This window comes from Odocoileus virginianus, chromosome 12 (assembly GCF_023699985.2).
Source record: "Odocoileus virginianus isolate 20LAN1187 ecotype Illinois chromosome 12, Ovbor_1.2, whole genome shotgun sequence".
In the NCBI taxonomy this organism is placed as follows: domain Eukaryota; kingdom Metazoa; phylum Chordata; class Mammalia; order Artiodactyla; family Cervidae; genus Odocoileus; species Odocoileus virginianus.
In genome coordinates, this window is record NC_069685.1 from 26,076,334 (window position 1) to 26,091,834 (window position 15,501).

The 15,501-nt window shown below is 36.3% G+C and overlaps 1 long non-coding RNA gene across 3 annotated transcripts in view; it reads right to left on the minus strand.

The window, feature by feature from the left end:
- LOC139037696 (uncharacterized) overlaps positions 1-15,501 on the minus strand; it is a 207,222-nt gene that overhangs the window by 20,899 nt on the left and 170,822 nt on the right. For 2 of the 3 annotated variants that reach the window (XR_011490527.1, XR_011490529.1), the window contains one exon: positions 2,892-2,981. The exons of the other annotated variant lie outside the window; for it this stretch is intronic. This is a non-coding gene — a long non-coding RNA (uncharacterized lncRNA). The remainder of the gene's footprint in view (positions 1-2,891; positions 2,982-15,501) is intronic. 3 annotated transcript variants of the gene reach the window in all.

Sequence of the window (15,501 nt, forward strand, 5' to 3'; positions counted from 1 at the left end):
TTCTACTGTGATCTTATAACTGTGTCTCAGTTCCGAAGTGTGTATAAAAAAGATAAAAACAAAGCCTACTCTAGAGTGACGTGAGGGTTCAGTTAATTAATATATATAAAAGTACTTACAATGATGTCTGGTACATATATATTTTGATTATCAATATTTCATTGACTCCATGTTTGTTGTTCTACTGAACTTTTTGTGTGTGCATTCTACAGAAAGGAATATAAAATTTTTTCTCCAAAATTCTTTTTAGCTTTTTGCTAACATAATTTTTCACTAATATATTCATTTATTAGAATTCTGAAATTTGAAAATATATTACTTTATAAACAACTGAACTTTTATAAAATTGTTGTTATTCTTTGATTAGTTAGACTTAAGCAACAATATGGAAAAAGAGGAAATTTTCAGACTCCAATAATGAGAGAATGGAGATGATCCCATGACAACCAACTAAAAAAAGTTAGTTTTCAATGACTGATTCCTGAAAAAAGGTATTTGCTAAATTTGAAGATGCATCCAAACAGAAGCCTCAGTAAAAACAACAAAACTTAAAAGCTAATTCTTTGCTTGGCAGTAAGGAATCATTTATGAATTATAAACTAAGACTTAATTGTCTGTTTACATAAATAATAGCAGACCAAAAACAAACTGTATTACCATACCACAAATATCCAACCCACCTGCTTCATTTGGCTCCATCATTTATTCTGCACTTGATTTGATATTGGACTATAACTAGCATGTAAAGATTATGTAGGAATTATCAAATAATTATATATTTTAAGTGCTTTACATTAGTATAAGACACAATGACTATGATTAATTTTATGACAAAGAATTTCAAGACCTAATAAAGTAATTGGTTCCTTTAAAAAATACTCTTGTTAAAAAAAAGTGTCTTTCAGTGCAATGCATGAGCACATAAAAATGCCTCCTTACTTAAGGATAGTTAATACTGCTTTTAATTTCATCTCTGTCATTTTCTCTTATCATTCACAGACAGTGTTGACAGAGTTTGCCCTGGTAATATCTGACTGTTCTTTTTGATATAATCACTCTTTTCTCCTATGGACAGGCCAATATCTTCTGTGATTAGCAAGGGACAGCCCTGTCCATCTCGATTAGTCATGGATACTTAGCAGTTCACTACATGCATCACCACTAATTATAGCAAAAGTATTCATCTGGACTCCTTTCCTTTTTATGTTTTCCTTTCTCCCCAAATAAAACAGGCAAGTGAGTGTATTCTATGAGGTGGATCAGGATTGGTAAAATTTGCCACGTTTCCTCATTATAGTTAATTTTAAAAGTATATATTACTTTGAATTTTCTTAGATGCTTTTTATGAAAATAAAGTCTCATAAATTTAGCAGTTCATGCAGTCCGTAAATTTAAACTTCAAGCCTTTTTTAAGATATTGGCTATAGCAATAATGGAATAAGGAATACCAGGTCATGGATGGGGATATATGGTCAAATAAATGTTTCAGAATTTTTGTTTGAATTTGTAGCTAAAGCCTCATTTGCCTATTAAACATTTACAGTGAAACTAGGAGCTTATAGCAAATTATTGAATATACTGAACAATAATAACACATGCTATTAAATGAAATAAATATGATAATTTTTAGAGAATACTGACACATAAAGCTGAACTAATTTTCATTTTCAGGCTCTATTATATTTATTCCCAAATATTATCCTATGTAGCATACCAATGATAATTATTAAACTTCAAATCTCAATCAATAATTCAGGAATTAATATAGTATGTAGAATATACATGATGTTCTCTGAAGAACTGTTCAATCAATATTATCAATACTGGTCTCTCAGTTTCTAACTCCATTTTCTATCACTTGAACAAATATAACAGAAAGTTAATATTAAGATTCTAGCACATCAGTTACATGTTAGAAATTCAACATATAATACTTGATTGCTGCATCTGAATTTCTAAAAAAGTAGCAAAAGGACAAGATTAGGACTGTGACCTTCACTTGAGTCAAATTCACATGAGAATAATAAAATAATTTGCATAGGTAAATGCAGAATAGCAAGCTAATTACAATTTAAGAACTGAGAGCACTTTTATGTCTAAACGTCAGCCCCAAATCAGAAAGGGTGCCCTTTGGAATCACTGATAATGGATAAATGAAGCCATCAGGGTTAGAAGTTAGGGTCAGGGTAGCTGGGGAGAATATAGCATCAAACACAAGGAACCAGTACTTATTCTCCAGGTTCCTTACCTGTAACAGGCTTCAGAACTACACAGTAATATAACTATTATTAGTCCACATGATGATGCACATGCATCAGCATAGTTGAAATAGCTCACCTATGCTCATTACTAGACACTAATACAGCCAGGTAATATTTGCCAGTCAAAAATCCTTCTTTTCCCTCCACTTTGGTGCCTCCCAGCACAAAGCTAGAAGCCAGACTGGATACAAGCTTGGTCAAGGAGAAAACAGTCCAGTAAAAAGAAAGTCAAAATCATAACTGAGGCTGTGGAGATTGATTTTAAGAATTAAAAGCAAGCAATGAGGAAAGAGGAGTTAATAGAAACACAAGATCTGGTTTGTTTGTTTGTTTGTTTTCCAGAATTCTAAGCTTACATACATTTATCAAATCAGAAAATCAGAAAAATATCCTTTCTCAGATGGCTTGTTTAAAAAAAATTGCAAGGATAAAAACAAAAAATCCTAGGTAAAACTCTTCAAACCCTTAAAGTGTTAATAGTTAACAAAATATGCAACTCAGTCCTTTGTGGAAAACAGTTAAATTTAAACACATGTAAATGTACATATAAATAAAACCAAGATATAAAAACACAAACTTTTGCAATAATGTGTATTGTAAATGTCTGGTGGAAAATTCAACACATGATACCTATGAATGTGTTCCTGGGATAATAGGCATCACCTTGTTTGTACTCTTCTGTCTTTAGCTGCATGAAAACTATGTTGCTTCATTTTTTCTCTGAAAGGGAAAGAAGAATTGCTTTATAATTAAGCTCTAGTTCCAATGACTAAAATCAAATTATCACCTTTCACATTTTTAAATCATAACACAAATGGGAGCTTGAAAGAATAGCAACCACAACATTATACTTTAAAGGGCAAGTCTAAAAATAGATACACAACCAACAACCACATAAATTACTTCCTACAAGTTCAAAGATCTATTATCTCTAGAAAGATATAAACTAATTATATTTAACTAGACTGTAATACAGAATTATACTATGTAAAAGAATGCTCTATAAAATAAGAAGCAAGGGACACGGGGAGACCCTAGTAGCATAAGATATACACGCCTTGGGATGATAAGAATAGAGAGCAGAGGGCGAAATGGCAATAATTACTGAAATTAGTTTATTTTGTTTTCACACTTCATCATGAAATCTTGAATGGCTTATAGATAGGTACACAATAATGAAAATGAAAATATATTAAATAGTCTGGGATAATGTTAATCTCACATATTATCATGAAGTAAAAGTCCTAAGGGCTTCCCTGGTAGCTCAGCTGGTAAAGAATCCGCATGCAATGTGGGATTCAATCCCCACTTTAATCCCTGGATTGGGAAGATCCCCTGGAGGCATGGCAACCCACTCCAGTATTCTTGCCTGTTGCTGTTCAGTCGCTCATCGTGTCTGACTCTTTGCAACTCCAAGGACTGCAGCACGCCAGGCTTCCTGTGCATCTTGCTCAAACTCATGTCCATCGAGTTAGTGATGCCATTCAACCGTCTCATCCTCCATCGTCCCCTTCCCCTACTGCCTTCCATCTTTCCCAGCATCAGGGTCTTTTCTAATGAGTCAGTTCTTTGCATCAGGTAGCCAAAGGATTGGAGTTTCAGCTTCAGCATCAGTCCTTCCAATGAATATTCAGGACTGATTTCCTTTAAGATTGATTGATTGGATGTCCTTGCTGTTTCAAAGACTCTTAAGAGTCTTCTTCAACACCACAGTTCAAAAGTATCAATTCTTTGGCAAGCAGCTTTCTTTATGGTCCAGCTCTCACATCCATACATGACTACTGGAAAAACCATAGCTTTGAGTAATTTGTTGGCAAAGTAATGTCTCTGCTTTTTAATATGCTGTCTAGATTGGTCATAGGTTTTCTTCCAAGGAGCAAGCATCTTTGAATTTCATGACTGCAGTCACCATCTGCAGTGATTTTGGAGTCCCCCCCCAAAATAAAGTCTGTCACTGTTTCCATTGTTTCCCCATCTATTTGCCACAAAGTGATGGGACCAGATGCCATGATCTTAGTTTTCTGAATGTTGAGTTTTAAGCCTACTTTTTCACTCTCCTCTTTCATTTTCATCAAAAGGATATTTAATTCCTCTTCACTTTCTGCCACAAGGTCATCTGAGTATCTGAGGTTATTCATATTTCTCCTGGCAATCTTGATTCCAGCTTGTGCTTCATCCAGCCTGGCATTTCTCTGGTTGCTCTAAATCTTAGTCAATACTTGTTTTCTTTTTTCCCACTCTTTTTAATTTTGACCAGTCAATGTGTTCATAGTTTCTTCTTGTGCTTTTAATTTTCATTTTCCTGAGGACAAATGATATTAAACTTTTTTCATATGTTTGTTGGTTATTTGTATATCTTCTGTTTTGAAATGTCTACTCAAATCTTTTGGGCCATTCTATAGGCTTTTTGTCTATTATAGAACTGTAAGAGTTATTAATGTATTCTGTAAATAAATCCTTTGGCAAATATATGTCTGGGGAATACATTTGAGGAATAAAATGTTTTGGGAGTATTTTCATGTAGCTTTCCTTTCAGTTTTCTTAATGTTGGCATTCAAGGAGTAAAAGATTTAAGTTTTGATTAAGTACAATGGATCAGTTTCCTTTATCCTTTGTTTTTTTGTTTCCTATCTGAGAAGCCATTGCCTATTCCAAGGGAAATGATTTCTTCTATGATTTGTTCTGCAAGTTTTATTGCCTACCTTGATCTTCAGGTCTGCATTCCTTTCAAGTTAATTTTTTGGTCATGATGTAAGATATGTTAACATTTCCTTCCCCCTAGGAGTATGTACAGTTGGAATGGCTTTTAAATTTACCCACTGAATTGCCTTGACACTTTTGCCAAAAATCAGTGTACCATTTTTATGTGGGTCTTTTTCTAGGCTTGCTGCCCTATTCCATTGATCTATTTGTCTTTCTTTATACCAATGCCATGCTGTCTTGTGTTGTTTTCTGAGCATTGAAAAAGGGTTGTAAAATTTTTTACCACTTTTGTGGAACTGTCTATATTTCCCTCTGATTCAGGTATTTTGAGATTTTTTTTTAATTAGGCATGTAAACATTTATAGTTGTTACATTTTATTATGTATTTTAATCAGCAGAAACATATCTTTGTCTTCAAAAACAATTTTTTTAGAAGCCCTGCTAACTTGTCAAATCCAAGAGGACAGGTTCTATTTTCTTGGAATAAGGATGAAGCATAATCTTTCATTTATCTACTTATCTGTTAGCATCTAATGTTTGACAAAGTTATTTCACCTCTTATTATATAGACCTGGTGGCAGGGGATGTGGACTGATTTGCATCAGTTCTCTTGAAAGAGAAGAAGCTGTGATATACCCAGCCTTTCTTTCCTGAATGAAGAAACAGAGGGTCATTTAGCATGGAAAAAGATTGCCATACTTAGGGCCTAGATCAAGGAAAAGCCTGAAAAATTAAAAAAAAGAGAGATATATTGTGTTTGTTCTAGACCTGAGACAAAGGAAAAGGGAAATTAGTGATCATGCATCCCATTCCACTTGACATTAACCTACACACTAGGAAATGGCCAAAGTTATAGATTAAAAGAACCAGTCACTAAGCATTACGACCTTTAGATTGAGGGCTTATTAAGGTAGTCATTTTAGGTCCCAAATTTATAATTTGAAAGTGATAAATTCAAATTACAGTATTACACTCTATTGAAAGGGTTTTATGTCTTAATAGACAAATCCAATTTAAGATGAATCACCCCTGAAACCAAAATTCATCTATTTGCCAAGTATGCTTTCAACTGGAGATACTCAACTACTAATGAAGATCTTGATCCACCACCATCATATACGCAGCATGTTGCTGATGGCAGTGTTCTACTGAAATCTGAATCTCCACCACCTGTGTTGACTCCATACACACCCTTTGTTCGGCCATCCTGGAGGGATGTAGACATTACTGAGTAAGAAAATCAAAATTATTTTAACCTAAATATCTTTGACTAAAATCCCATTTATTGAACGTAACATGAGGGGAGAGAAGTCTGCTTGTTTTCTAAGGTTCACTACCACTGGAGCAATATACTGTGTTAACACCCGGGGCTGCTACTTTGGCAAAAAAATGCCATTATACACTGTATGCTTCACACATGCAGTACTCAGTTTGGACCAGCAGCCAGGCTGACATTGCTATGGGTAGTGAACAGAAATTTGTAGCTGTTGTTGTTTAACTGCTAAGTCATGTGTGACTCTTTTCTGATCCCATGGACTATAGCCCACCAGGTTCCTCTGTCCATGGGATTTCCCAGTCAAGAATACTAGAGTGAGTTGCCATTTCCTTTTCCAAGAGATCTTCCCAATTTAGGGATCAAACCCACATCTCTTGCATTGGCAGGCAAATTCTTTACCACTGGGCCACCGGAGAAATCCAGTGAACAGAAATAGACCCAGGCAACAGTAGGTGCTTTGAGTTCAAAACATGTTTGAGTGAGTTGGGCGATCCTTACATCTTTCAGTGGCAAATGGTAAAACCCAATGGGAGAGACAAGACAAATTTTGAGATTAAATCTACTTTTACTTCTAGATGAAGACTTTGATCATTTCATTCTAGGAACTGATCAGGGATAATTACGTATATCCTAAAAGATGAAGCAGAACACTTTGGTTACACAGATGTAATAGATACATACATAGTTTCTCCCAACTATGAGATTTATATGACTTAGGACAAGATCATGAGAAACATAATTGTCATTTATAAAAATAGGTGGCTGTGGGAAAATTGATGAAAATAAAAGACTTAGATATGCATTTTGAACTATAATAAATGTCTTCTAAAAAAGCATCTTCTTTCAAAACAGACCAAATTTATATGCATTAAAAACCTGCTTAGGCAAGTAAGTCTTATCCTGTATCAATTTCCTTAATTGTTCAAGAAATATTGCTTTGCTATCTATCTGCTGATTTAGTGATTTGTTTATTCAAACCATACCACTTTTTAAAGTTTGTACACAACACTTACTTGCTTGAATTTTAAGATGTTGTTCACTTGCCTGTGGTGTACTTTTTTTTCGCAAGATACAAGAAATGTTTTTACTATTTGCCTCTTTCACAAGATAACACAGAATACAAAGCCATATTATCAGGGTCTGGTTTTCTTTTCTGATACTAAGAGAGCAGTGTGCAAGTCACATTCCTTTTGCTTCACACCCCATAAATACTTTCATGTGGTCTATGGAGAGGGAGTAATCATTCTTTTACTTATGTTACTTTAATCAAACCAAAACATTCATTTAATATTTCAACAGATATTTATTGAGCTCCTTCTATGAGCTAGACACTGAGCTATGTGTTGGGGAGACAGTAATGACTATAGACATGATCCATTTATGATCACATTCTCAAGGCAGAAGACAGATTGTGTATAATGGAAACTGGGGAAAGATAAAGTGGTCAGTGAAGATTTCCCCTGAGGAGTTGATCCCTGAGCCCAGATATAAAAGTTAAGAATCAGTGAGGCCTGAAAAGTCTCCAAGGAGAAATTGTTGGGCAATAGCAATAGAAGAAACAAAGTGAAGAGGCAGGGAAGAGTCCATCATGTTCAAGTAAGAGATGGAGACAGTGTATCTTGAATGTACTGACTAAGTGCACAAGATAGTCTCAGAAAGGCAGAGACAGGACAACACAGACTATATTCATGCATGTGGAGATAGCAAGAAAGTAGGTCTTTGAGGTAGTGCCTAGAAATGAACATTTTGAAATCTTAGTTTATAGATGGTGTATGAATCATAGAACTGGAAGACATTATTGAAGGAGAGGATTTTCTTGGAGGTTTCAAAGCATGCCCAGGAACAATACTTGGAGATCTTCAACATTTAGACCTTCTATCACTACATGTATGAATAGTTATCAGCAGCATCTTTGCTAAAGGATAGAAGTCACTAATCAATGCCACATTTATAAAATCTAAACTTTAATAATACATGTCTATTGAAATTTATAATCTCAATCCTCTTCTTTTGAGATACAAGTAATTATCTCCATTTTTAAGGCATATTTAAATCCTGCCTAGGCTATTATAACTTAAAATATTGGAAAATAATAAAATATGAATAGGCATTTCAGTCAGTGTGATCTTGGGCAGTGAAACATTTTCATCTGTATTCCTAAACTTGTATTACTAAGTCACATTAACAGAAATCAGGCTTCATATTCTCTGACTTGGTCTTTAGGACAAATAAATCTGTGAGAAGTAATACCCACCCCTCCCAGTTCCTCCATTATGATGTAAGAGCTTTGAGGGGAGGGGACCAGTGAAAAGCTGCCTTGCTCTGAGATGCTTGCTTTTGTTTAGTGTTCCCATTGGAAGTGGTGTTCCAAAAGGTAGAGTTCCCAATAAGAGAGTGGCCTGCCACAGAATACGTGATTACTTTTCAGATGCTGAGAAATCCAACTTTAGCCTCCTAGCATGCACAGGGAAGATTTGTTTGGGCCATTTTTGTTTAAGTTTGGTGTACCAGTGTCATTAGTAACAGTATACATTTCACTCTCAAATATGTCTGGGTTTTGATGATAAATAATATAGTTCCTGACAATCTCCCCATTTAAGAACAAGCCAAGCCAGGCAAAAAGGTGTCTATCACTACCAGTTCCTGGTAAGGGGTCTTTAATATCTCATCCTTTGTTCAGTTCAGTTTAGTAGCTCAGTTGTATCTGACGCTTTGCAACCCCATGGACTGCAGCATGCCAGGATTCCCTGTCCATCACCAATGTCCAGAGCTTGCTCAAACTCATGTCCATTGAGTTGATGATGCCATTCAACCATCTCATACTCCACCATCCCCTTCTCCTCCTGCCTTCAATCTTTCCCAGCATCAGGGTCTTTTCCACTGAGTCAGTTCTTCGCATCAGGTGGCCAAAGTATTGGAGTTTCAGCTTCAGTATCAGTTCTTCCAATGAATATTCAGGACTGATTTCCTTTAGGATTGACTCATTGGATCTGCTTGCTGTCCAAGGGACTCTCAAGAGTCTTATCCAACACCACAGTTCAAAACAATTAATTCTTTGGCACTCAGCTTTCTTTATAGTCTAACTCTCACATCCATACATGACTACTGGAAAAACCACAGCTTTGAGTACATGGATTTTTGTTGGCAAAGTAATGTCTCTGTTTTTTACTATGTTGTCTACGTTGGTCATAGCTTTTCTTCCAAGGAGCAAGCATCTTTTAATTTCATGGCTGCATTCACCAACTGCAGTGATTTTGGAGCCCAAGAAAATAGTCTCTCACTGTTTCCACTGTTTCCCCACCTATTGCCACGAAGTGATGGGATTGGATGCCATGATCTTGGTTTTCTGAATGTTGAATTTCCAGTCAAATTTTTCACTCTCCTCTTTCACTTTCATCAAGAGGTTCTTCAGTTCTTCTTTCACTTTCTGCCATAAGGTTGGTGTCATCTGCATATCTGAGGTTATTGATATTTCTCCTAGCAATCTTGATTCTAGCTTTGCTTCATTCAGTCCAGCATTTCTCATGATGTACTCTGCATATAAGTTAAATAAGCAGGGTGACAATGTACAGCCTTGACGTACTCCTTTCCCGATTTGGAACCAGTTTGTTGTTCCATGTACAGTGCTAACTGTTGCTTCTTGACCTACATACAGATTTCTCAGAAGGCAGAAGTACATTCATTTAAAGGTTACCTCTTTCCCTTCCTTTTGATCACTACTCCCCACCGCAAAAGAAACTGGCCTATAGCATTTTCAGTGTTTGGCACCCACGGTGCTAAATTCATCTTCTGTGGATTTCTTCAGGGTGATCTGAAAAAAAATGTGATTGCCAGTTGAATGATCCTGTGTAGAAGCTATTGTGCTCTGCCCCTGTATAAACAGGAATATTGAACTTTTAAGTCAACTTAACTTTAGGTCACACAACTGGTTAGTGTCAAAGTCACAGTGTGGACCATAATTCTTATGGGTCCCAAGTCTGTGCTTCTAGTCTCTCTGGAGTCACTGTGCCCTCCAGTTTTCTAGCTTGCTGTGGGGTGAGGAGGCTGACTTGACATCATCTATTGTAGAGGTACAATTTGCACTCCCGGGAGGAAAGGACTTCTGACAATTAAAAAAAAAAATGACCTCAAGTAAGACCACTGGTTAACTAGTCATAAAGGACAGATGGAAGTGGAGACAGAGGAGCATCTCAAACTAAGGAAGTGGCAGAGTGAGATTGATGGAGGTATAAGAGTGCAAGGCAGGTTAAGAAAATAGTGCCTGATTGTTGGAAAAATTTAGCATAACTCATACATTAAAAAAAAAAGCAAACCAGGAAGAACGGAGTGAGGTAACTTTGCCAATCAAACTAAGGATTTTATATTTTATTACTGAATGTCCATTTGACATCTTTGTAAACAAGTTTGGCAGCACTTTGAAGTGCCTTGTGTAGATAGCTTTTCAGGTAGTAAATTGGGAATCTGCAATGTAAAGCTTGGATAGAACCTGACCTAGAGTTTAGATAGAACAAAACAGATTTGAAGGACATTTCATTGCAATATCTGAATATAAAAGAAAAAAATCAACAGGCACAAAATCAAGTGTAAACGTTTCACTTGGACAAAGTTCTATTGGGCTTTCAACCCTGCTCAAATATTTTTGGAAGGCAGATGCCCTCTAGAGAGAAGTGGACTTAAGGTAGTTGTCTTAACTCCTTTTGCTGGAAAGTTGTCTAAATATCCTCTTATTTTAAGGGAGATTCAGGAACTAGAGGAATAAAAGAAGATAGTAAAGTTGACTCTTGAGAGTCATAGGAGAAAACTAGAAGGTCTGTATTTCCAAATGTGTGAACCCCTTTACTTGCCTGCCTTTTTCTGTTTTTTTTCACATCCTGCCTAGCATAGGTATTCGGCTTTATTTTTAGGGTCATAGTCTACCAGGAAAGACTTTCCATCACTTATCAAGAAGCATTGCACGCTTAGAGATGAGTGGGGATGCAGTGCTGGGCAGAGGTGTGGACGCAGGCAGTCCAATGGGCACATTCACAATCTAAGAGGCTCTCCGATCCTGATGTGAACCTCTATTTACTACCCTGAGGTTTCTTTATTTCTTCCTCTAACAGGAAGGAGATAAGAAAGAGAGAAGGAGAAATAAAGCTCCTTGAACTAACCTAGGTCTCAAAAGGGCCCTGGTATCTTAAAAGTAGGAAAAAAAACATGAATTGTAAATCCCAGGCAATCCAGAATGAAATCACCTCTATTCTCTTTTCTAGAAGTCAGTCTACAAAGTCTAGATTCTTTAAATGCATTGATTTCCACATGTTTGCATATGAACTTTAAACATCTTTCAATAGACCCCATAACATGTTGTAGGGAGGTACACATTGACAAAGATCCAAAACTTACAGCAGTTAATAATGGTAGTATCTGTTTGTATGTTGAGTCTTAGAACAATGTATTATATGTGTATATATAATACATGTAACAGTTCGTATGATTGTAGTCCATAGATTCTGTATGCACAGAATCAACCAATCTTGGAAAGGAAATAGCAAAAAAAATAAAATTCCATAAATTTTCTGAAAGCAAAAGTTGAATTAGGCATCCTGGCAATTATTAACATAGCATTCTGAATCATTAGGTATCATAAGTAATCTGGACATCATTTAAAGCATACAGGGAGATATGCATAGGTTATATGCAAATACTATATCATTTTATATCTGGAACCTGAATATCCTTGGAATTTGGTATCCCCAGGGTCCTAGAAACAATCCCTTCTGGGTACAAAGGGACAATTGTATCATAGTAAGATAATAAATTATAAGTTTATCTACTGACATCTGGGGTAATCAAAAAAGCAACACACTTATTTATTTTAAGTAGATCATTATCTCAAAACTACAGTGAGGTATCAACTCCCACACTGATGAGAATGGCCCTCATCAAAAAATATCTATAGACAATAAATGCTGGAGAGGGTGTAGAGAAAAGGGAACACTTCTACACTGCTGGTGGGAAAGTAAATTGTCACAGCCACAATGGAGAATAGTCTGGAGAGTATTTTAAAAATTAAAAATGGAGCTACCATATGATTTGGCAATTCCACTCCTGGGTATAAACCCAGAGAAAACCATAATTCGAAAGGATACATGCACCCCATCCAAGTTCATTGCCGCACTGTTTACAATAGCCAGGACATGGAGGCAATATAAATAACCACTGACAGATGAATGGGCAAAGAAGATGTAGTACATAAACACAATGGAATATTACTCATCCATAAGAATGTAATAAAGCCATTTGCAGTGACATGCATGGATCTAGAGATTGTTATACTGAGTCAAATAAGTCAGACAGATATCATGTGATATTTCTTAAACATGGAATTTAAAGAAATGGCACAAATAAACCTATTTATAAAGCAGAAGTTGAGTCACAGATGTAGAATACAAATACATGGTTACCAGTAGGGAAGGAGCGGGGGAGGGATAAACTTGGGGATTAGGTTTGACATAGACATACTAACATATATAAAACAGATAATTTAAAATAAACCTATTGACTAGCACAGGAAAATCTTTTCAATACTCCGTAATGACCTGTATGGGAAAAGAATCTAAAAAAAAAAGGGGGGGGTATATACGTGTATGTTAAGTGACTCACTTTGCTGTACAACAAAACTAACACAATATAGTAAATCAACTATAATCCAATAACAACAGTTTTTTAATGGACCATTGTCAGAATGTGATGCTGCTATAAAGGGGAAAAATATTGATAATAGAGAAATGAGACTGTGAATACCATTAAGAAACATCTAAAATCTAGCAATTATTAAACCCTTGTTATGTATAAAACACATATCTAAGTGTTTTCTGGGTATTAATTTCTTTAATTTTTATTCTAACACAACAAATTAGGTATTATTAGCATCCTTGCTTTATAAAGGAGAAAAAAAGATACGTAGTGGGGTTAAACAATCTGATCCCAGTCACATAGATAGGAAGCAGAAAACCTAGGATGTAAATCCAGGTATATCTTTTTCAGAGTCTGCCCTACTATCCATCATGCTATAAAGCCTTGCTAAGTAGGAGTTTGATCATTTGTTTTATTTCCAGATAGGCAAAAAGGCAATATGGGCATATATCACACAGATCCAGAAAAGAGAGTTTGGAATTGAAGAAGTCACAGCATCACCAAGGATATTACTGTAAAAGCATTGAACCTGTGGCTGCTCCCCTGCTGCCTAGTTGTATAATATATTCTATAATATAGTTGACCTTTTCCTAATATGTGGTGACAGGTTTTGAGACAAGCTTGAAAGAAATTAAAGCCAGTAAGTAAATGTCACTACTGGTGGGGATGGTTTAGTCACTAAGTTGTGTCAGACTGTTCTGACCCCATGGACTGTAGCCCACCAGGCTCCTCAGTCCATGAGATTTACCAAGCAAGAATATTGGAGTGGGTTTCTATTTCCATCTCCAGGGAATGTTGTTACTACTTATGATAAAAAAAAAAAGAAAATGCTAAGGTCACCTAAACAAAGGTTTCTGTCTTTACTAAAGGTTGACAACGAACGCCTTCCTCTGAGAAGCCTCTGTTCACCCCATGATGATTTAAGTGGTGTTACCACTGACACTCCTGGCTTCTTGAAAAGAAATTTACGCACTAGGTCTTCATTTCCTGTCTTCTCAACTTCTACCAGAGTGGTTCTGAGTTCAGAAAAGCACCAGAGTCACCTACAGGGCTTGCAGGCTTGCAGAAATTTCAGATTTCTGTGTCTCACCCCTGGAGTTATGATACAACAATCTGAGAATCTGCATTCCTAGTAGACTCCCATTTGCTACTGATGGGGAGCTGCTGATCTGGGAACTATATTTTGAAAATCACCACCCTACCCCACCATACTCCAAATCCTTCAGAGATGTTTTTAATGTGCTCATCAATGGATTTATTAGTTGCTCTAAACACACCTGGGCATATGTGTCAAAACCAAACCAAAACAAACAAAAAATTATAAACAGGATGAATAAATGAAAGATATATTTTTGAAGATAAATCATATGACAAAGGTATTTCTCCTTATTGTTTTCTTTAACAGAAAGCAACTTTTGACATACTTAGCTTCAGTTTAGGTATTTTATAGGGATTTACCCAATTATTCATAGCAGCATGATTCATAGCGGCAGATAACTGGAAACAGGATAGATAAATTGTGGTATCTATCTAAAACAAATATCTAAAACAAATATCCCACAGTAATAAAAATGAGCTGTCACACACACACAAAGGATAAATCTTCTAAACATAATGTTGAATGAGTGAAGTAATACATCTTATTTATATAAAATTCAGAAACAAAACAGGACAAGGGTTAACTCTGGGGAGGAGTGAGCATACTGTCTGAAAGGGGACATAAAGGAGATGCTAAATTTCAGAATAATCTTTCTGTCAAAGATGTGTTTGTTTTTAATAATTAATCAAGCTGTACATGTATGGTTTACTCACATTTCTGCATGTATATAATACTTTAACATTTTATTAATAGAAAGTGCTTTAGGTTTGAAAATAGATCGATTCTACTGATTTTCATTTGGGAATAGAAAGTATTCAGTCATTGAATATTTGCCAGATGTTATGGCCTGAACTCTACTCTTGCCTCCCAATTCATATGTGAAGTTCTACCAAGTACCTCAGAATACGACTATATTTGGAGATACAGGCTCTAAAAATAGAAGCTTCTCTGGTGGCTCAGATGGTGAAGAATCTGCCTGCAATGCAGGACACTCAGGTTTGATCCCTGGGTCAGGAAGATCTCCTGGAGAAGGAAATGGCAACCCACTCCAGTATTCTTGCCTGGAGAATCCCACAGAGAGTGGAGCCTAGTGGGCTACAGTCCAGAGGGTCACAAAGAGTCAGACATGAGTGAGCAGCTAACACTTTCACTTCAAAATGAGTTCATACAAACGGGCCCTAATCCAATATGACTAGTGTCCTTACCAAAGCATTTCATACGCCTGGAAGGCAAGACTTTTCAAGAATGCTGCTAATTAATGACATTTTGAGCCTCAGCTTAGATCACAGACAACATACGGACCTAGGACCACCATGTGCAGAAACAGTGAGGAGTCCACCACCTGTAAGCCAAGGAGAAAGATCTCAGAAGAAAGTGCTCGGGCCTGGTGCACTGGGAAGACCCAGAGGGATCAGGTGGAGAGGGAGGCGGGAGGGGGACCGGGATGGGGAGTACATGTAAATCCATGGCTAATTCATTTCAAT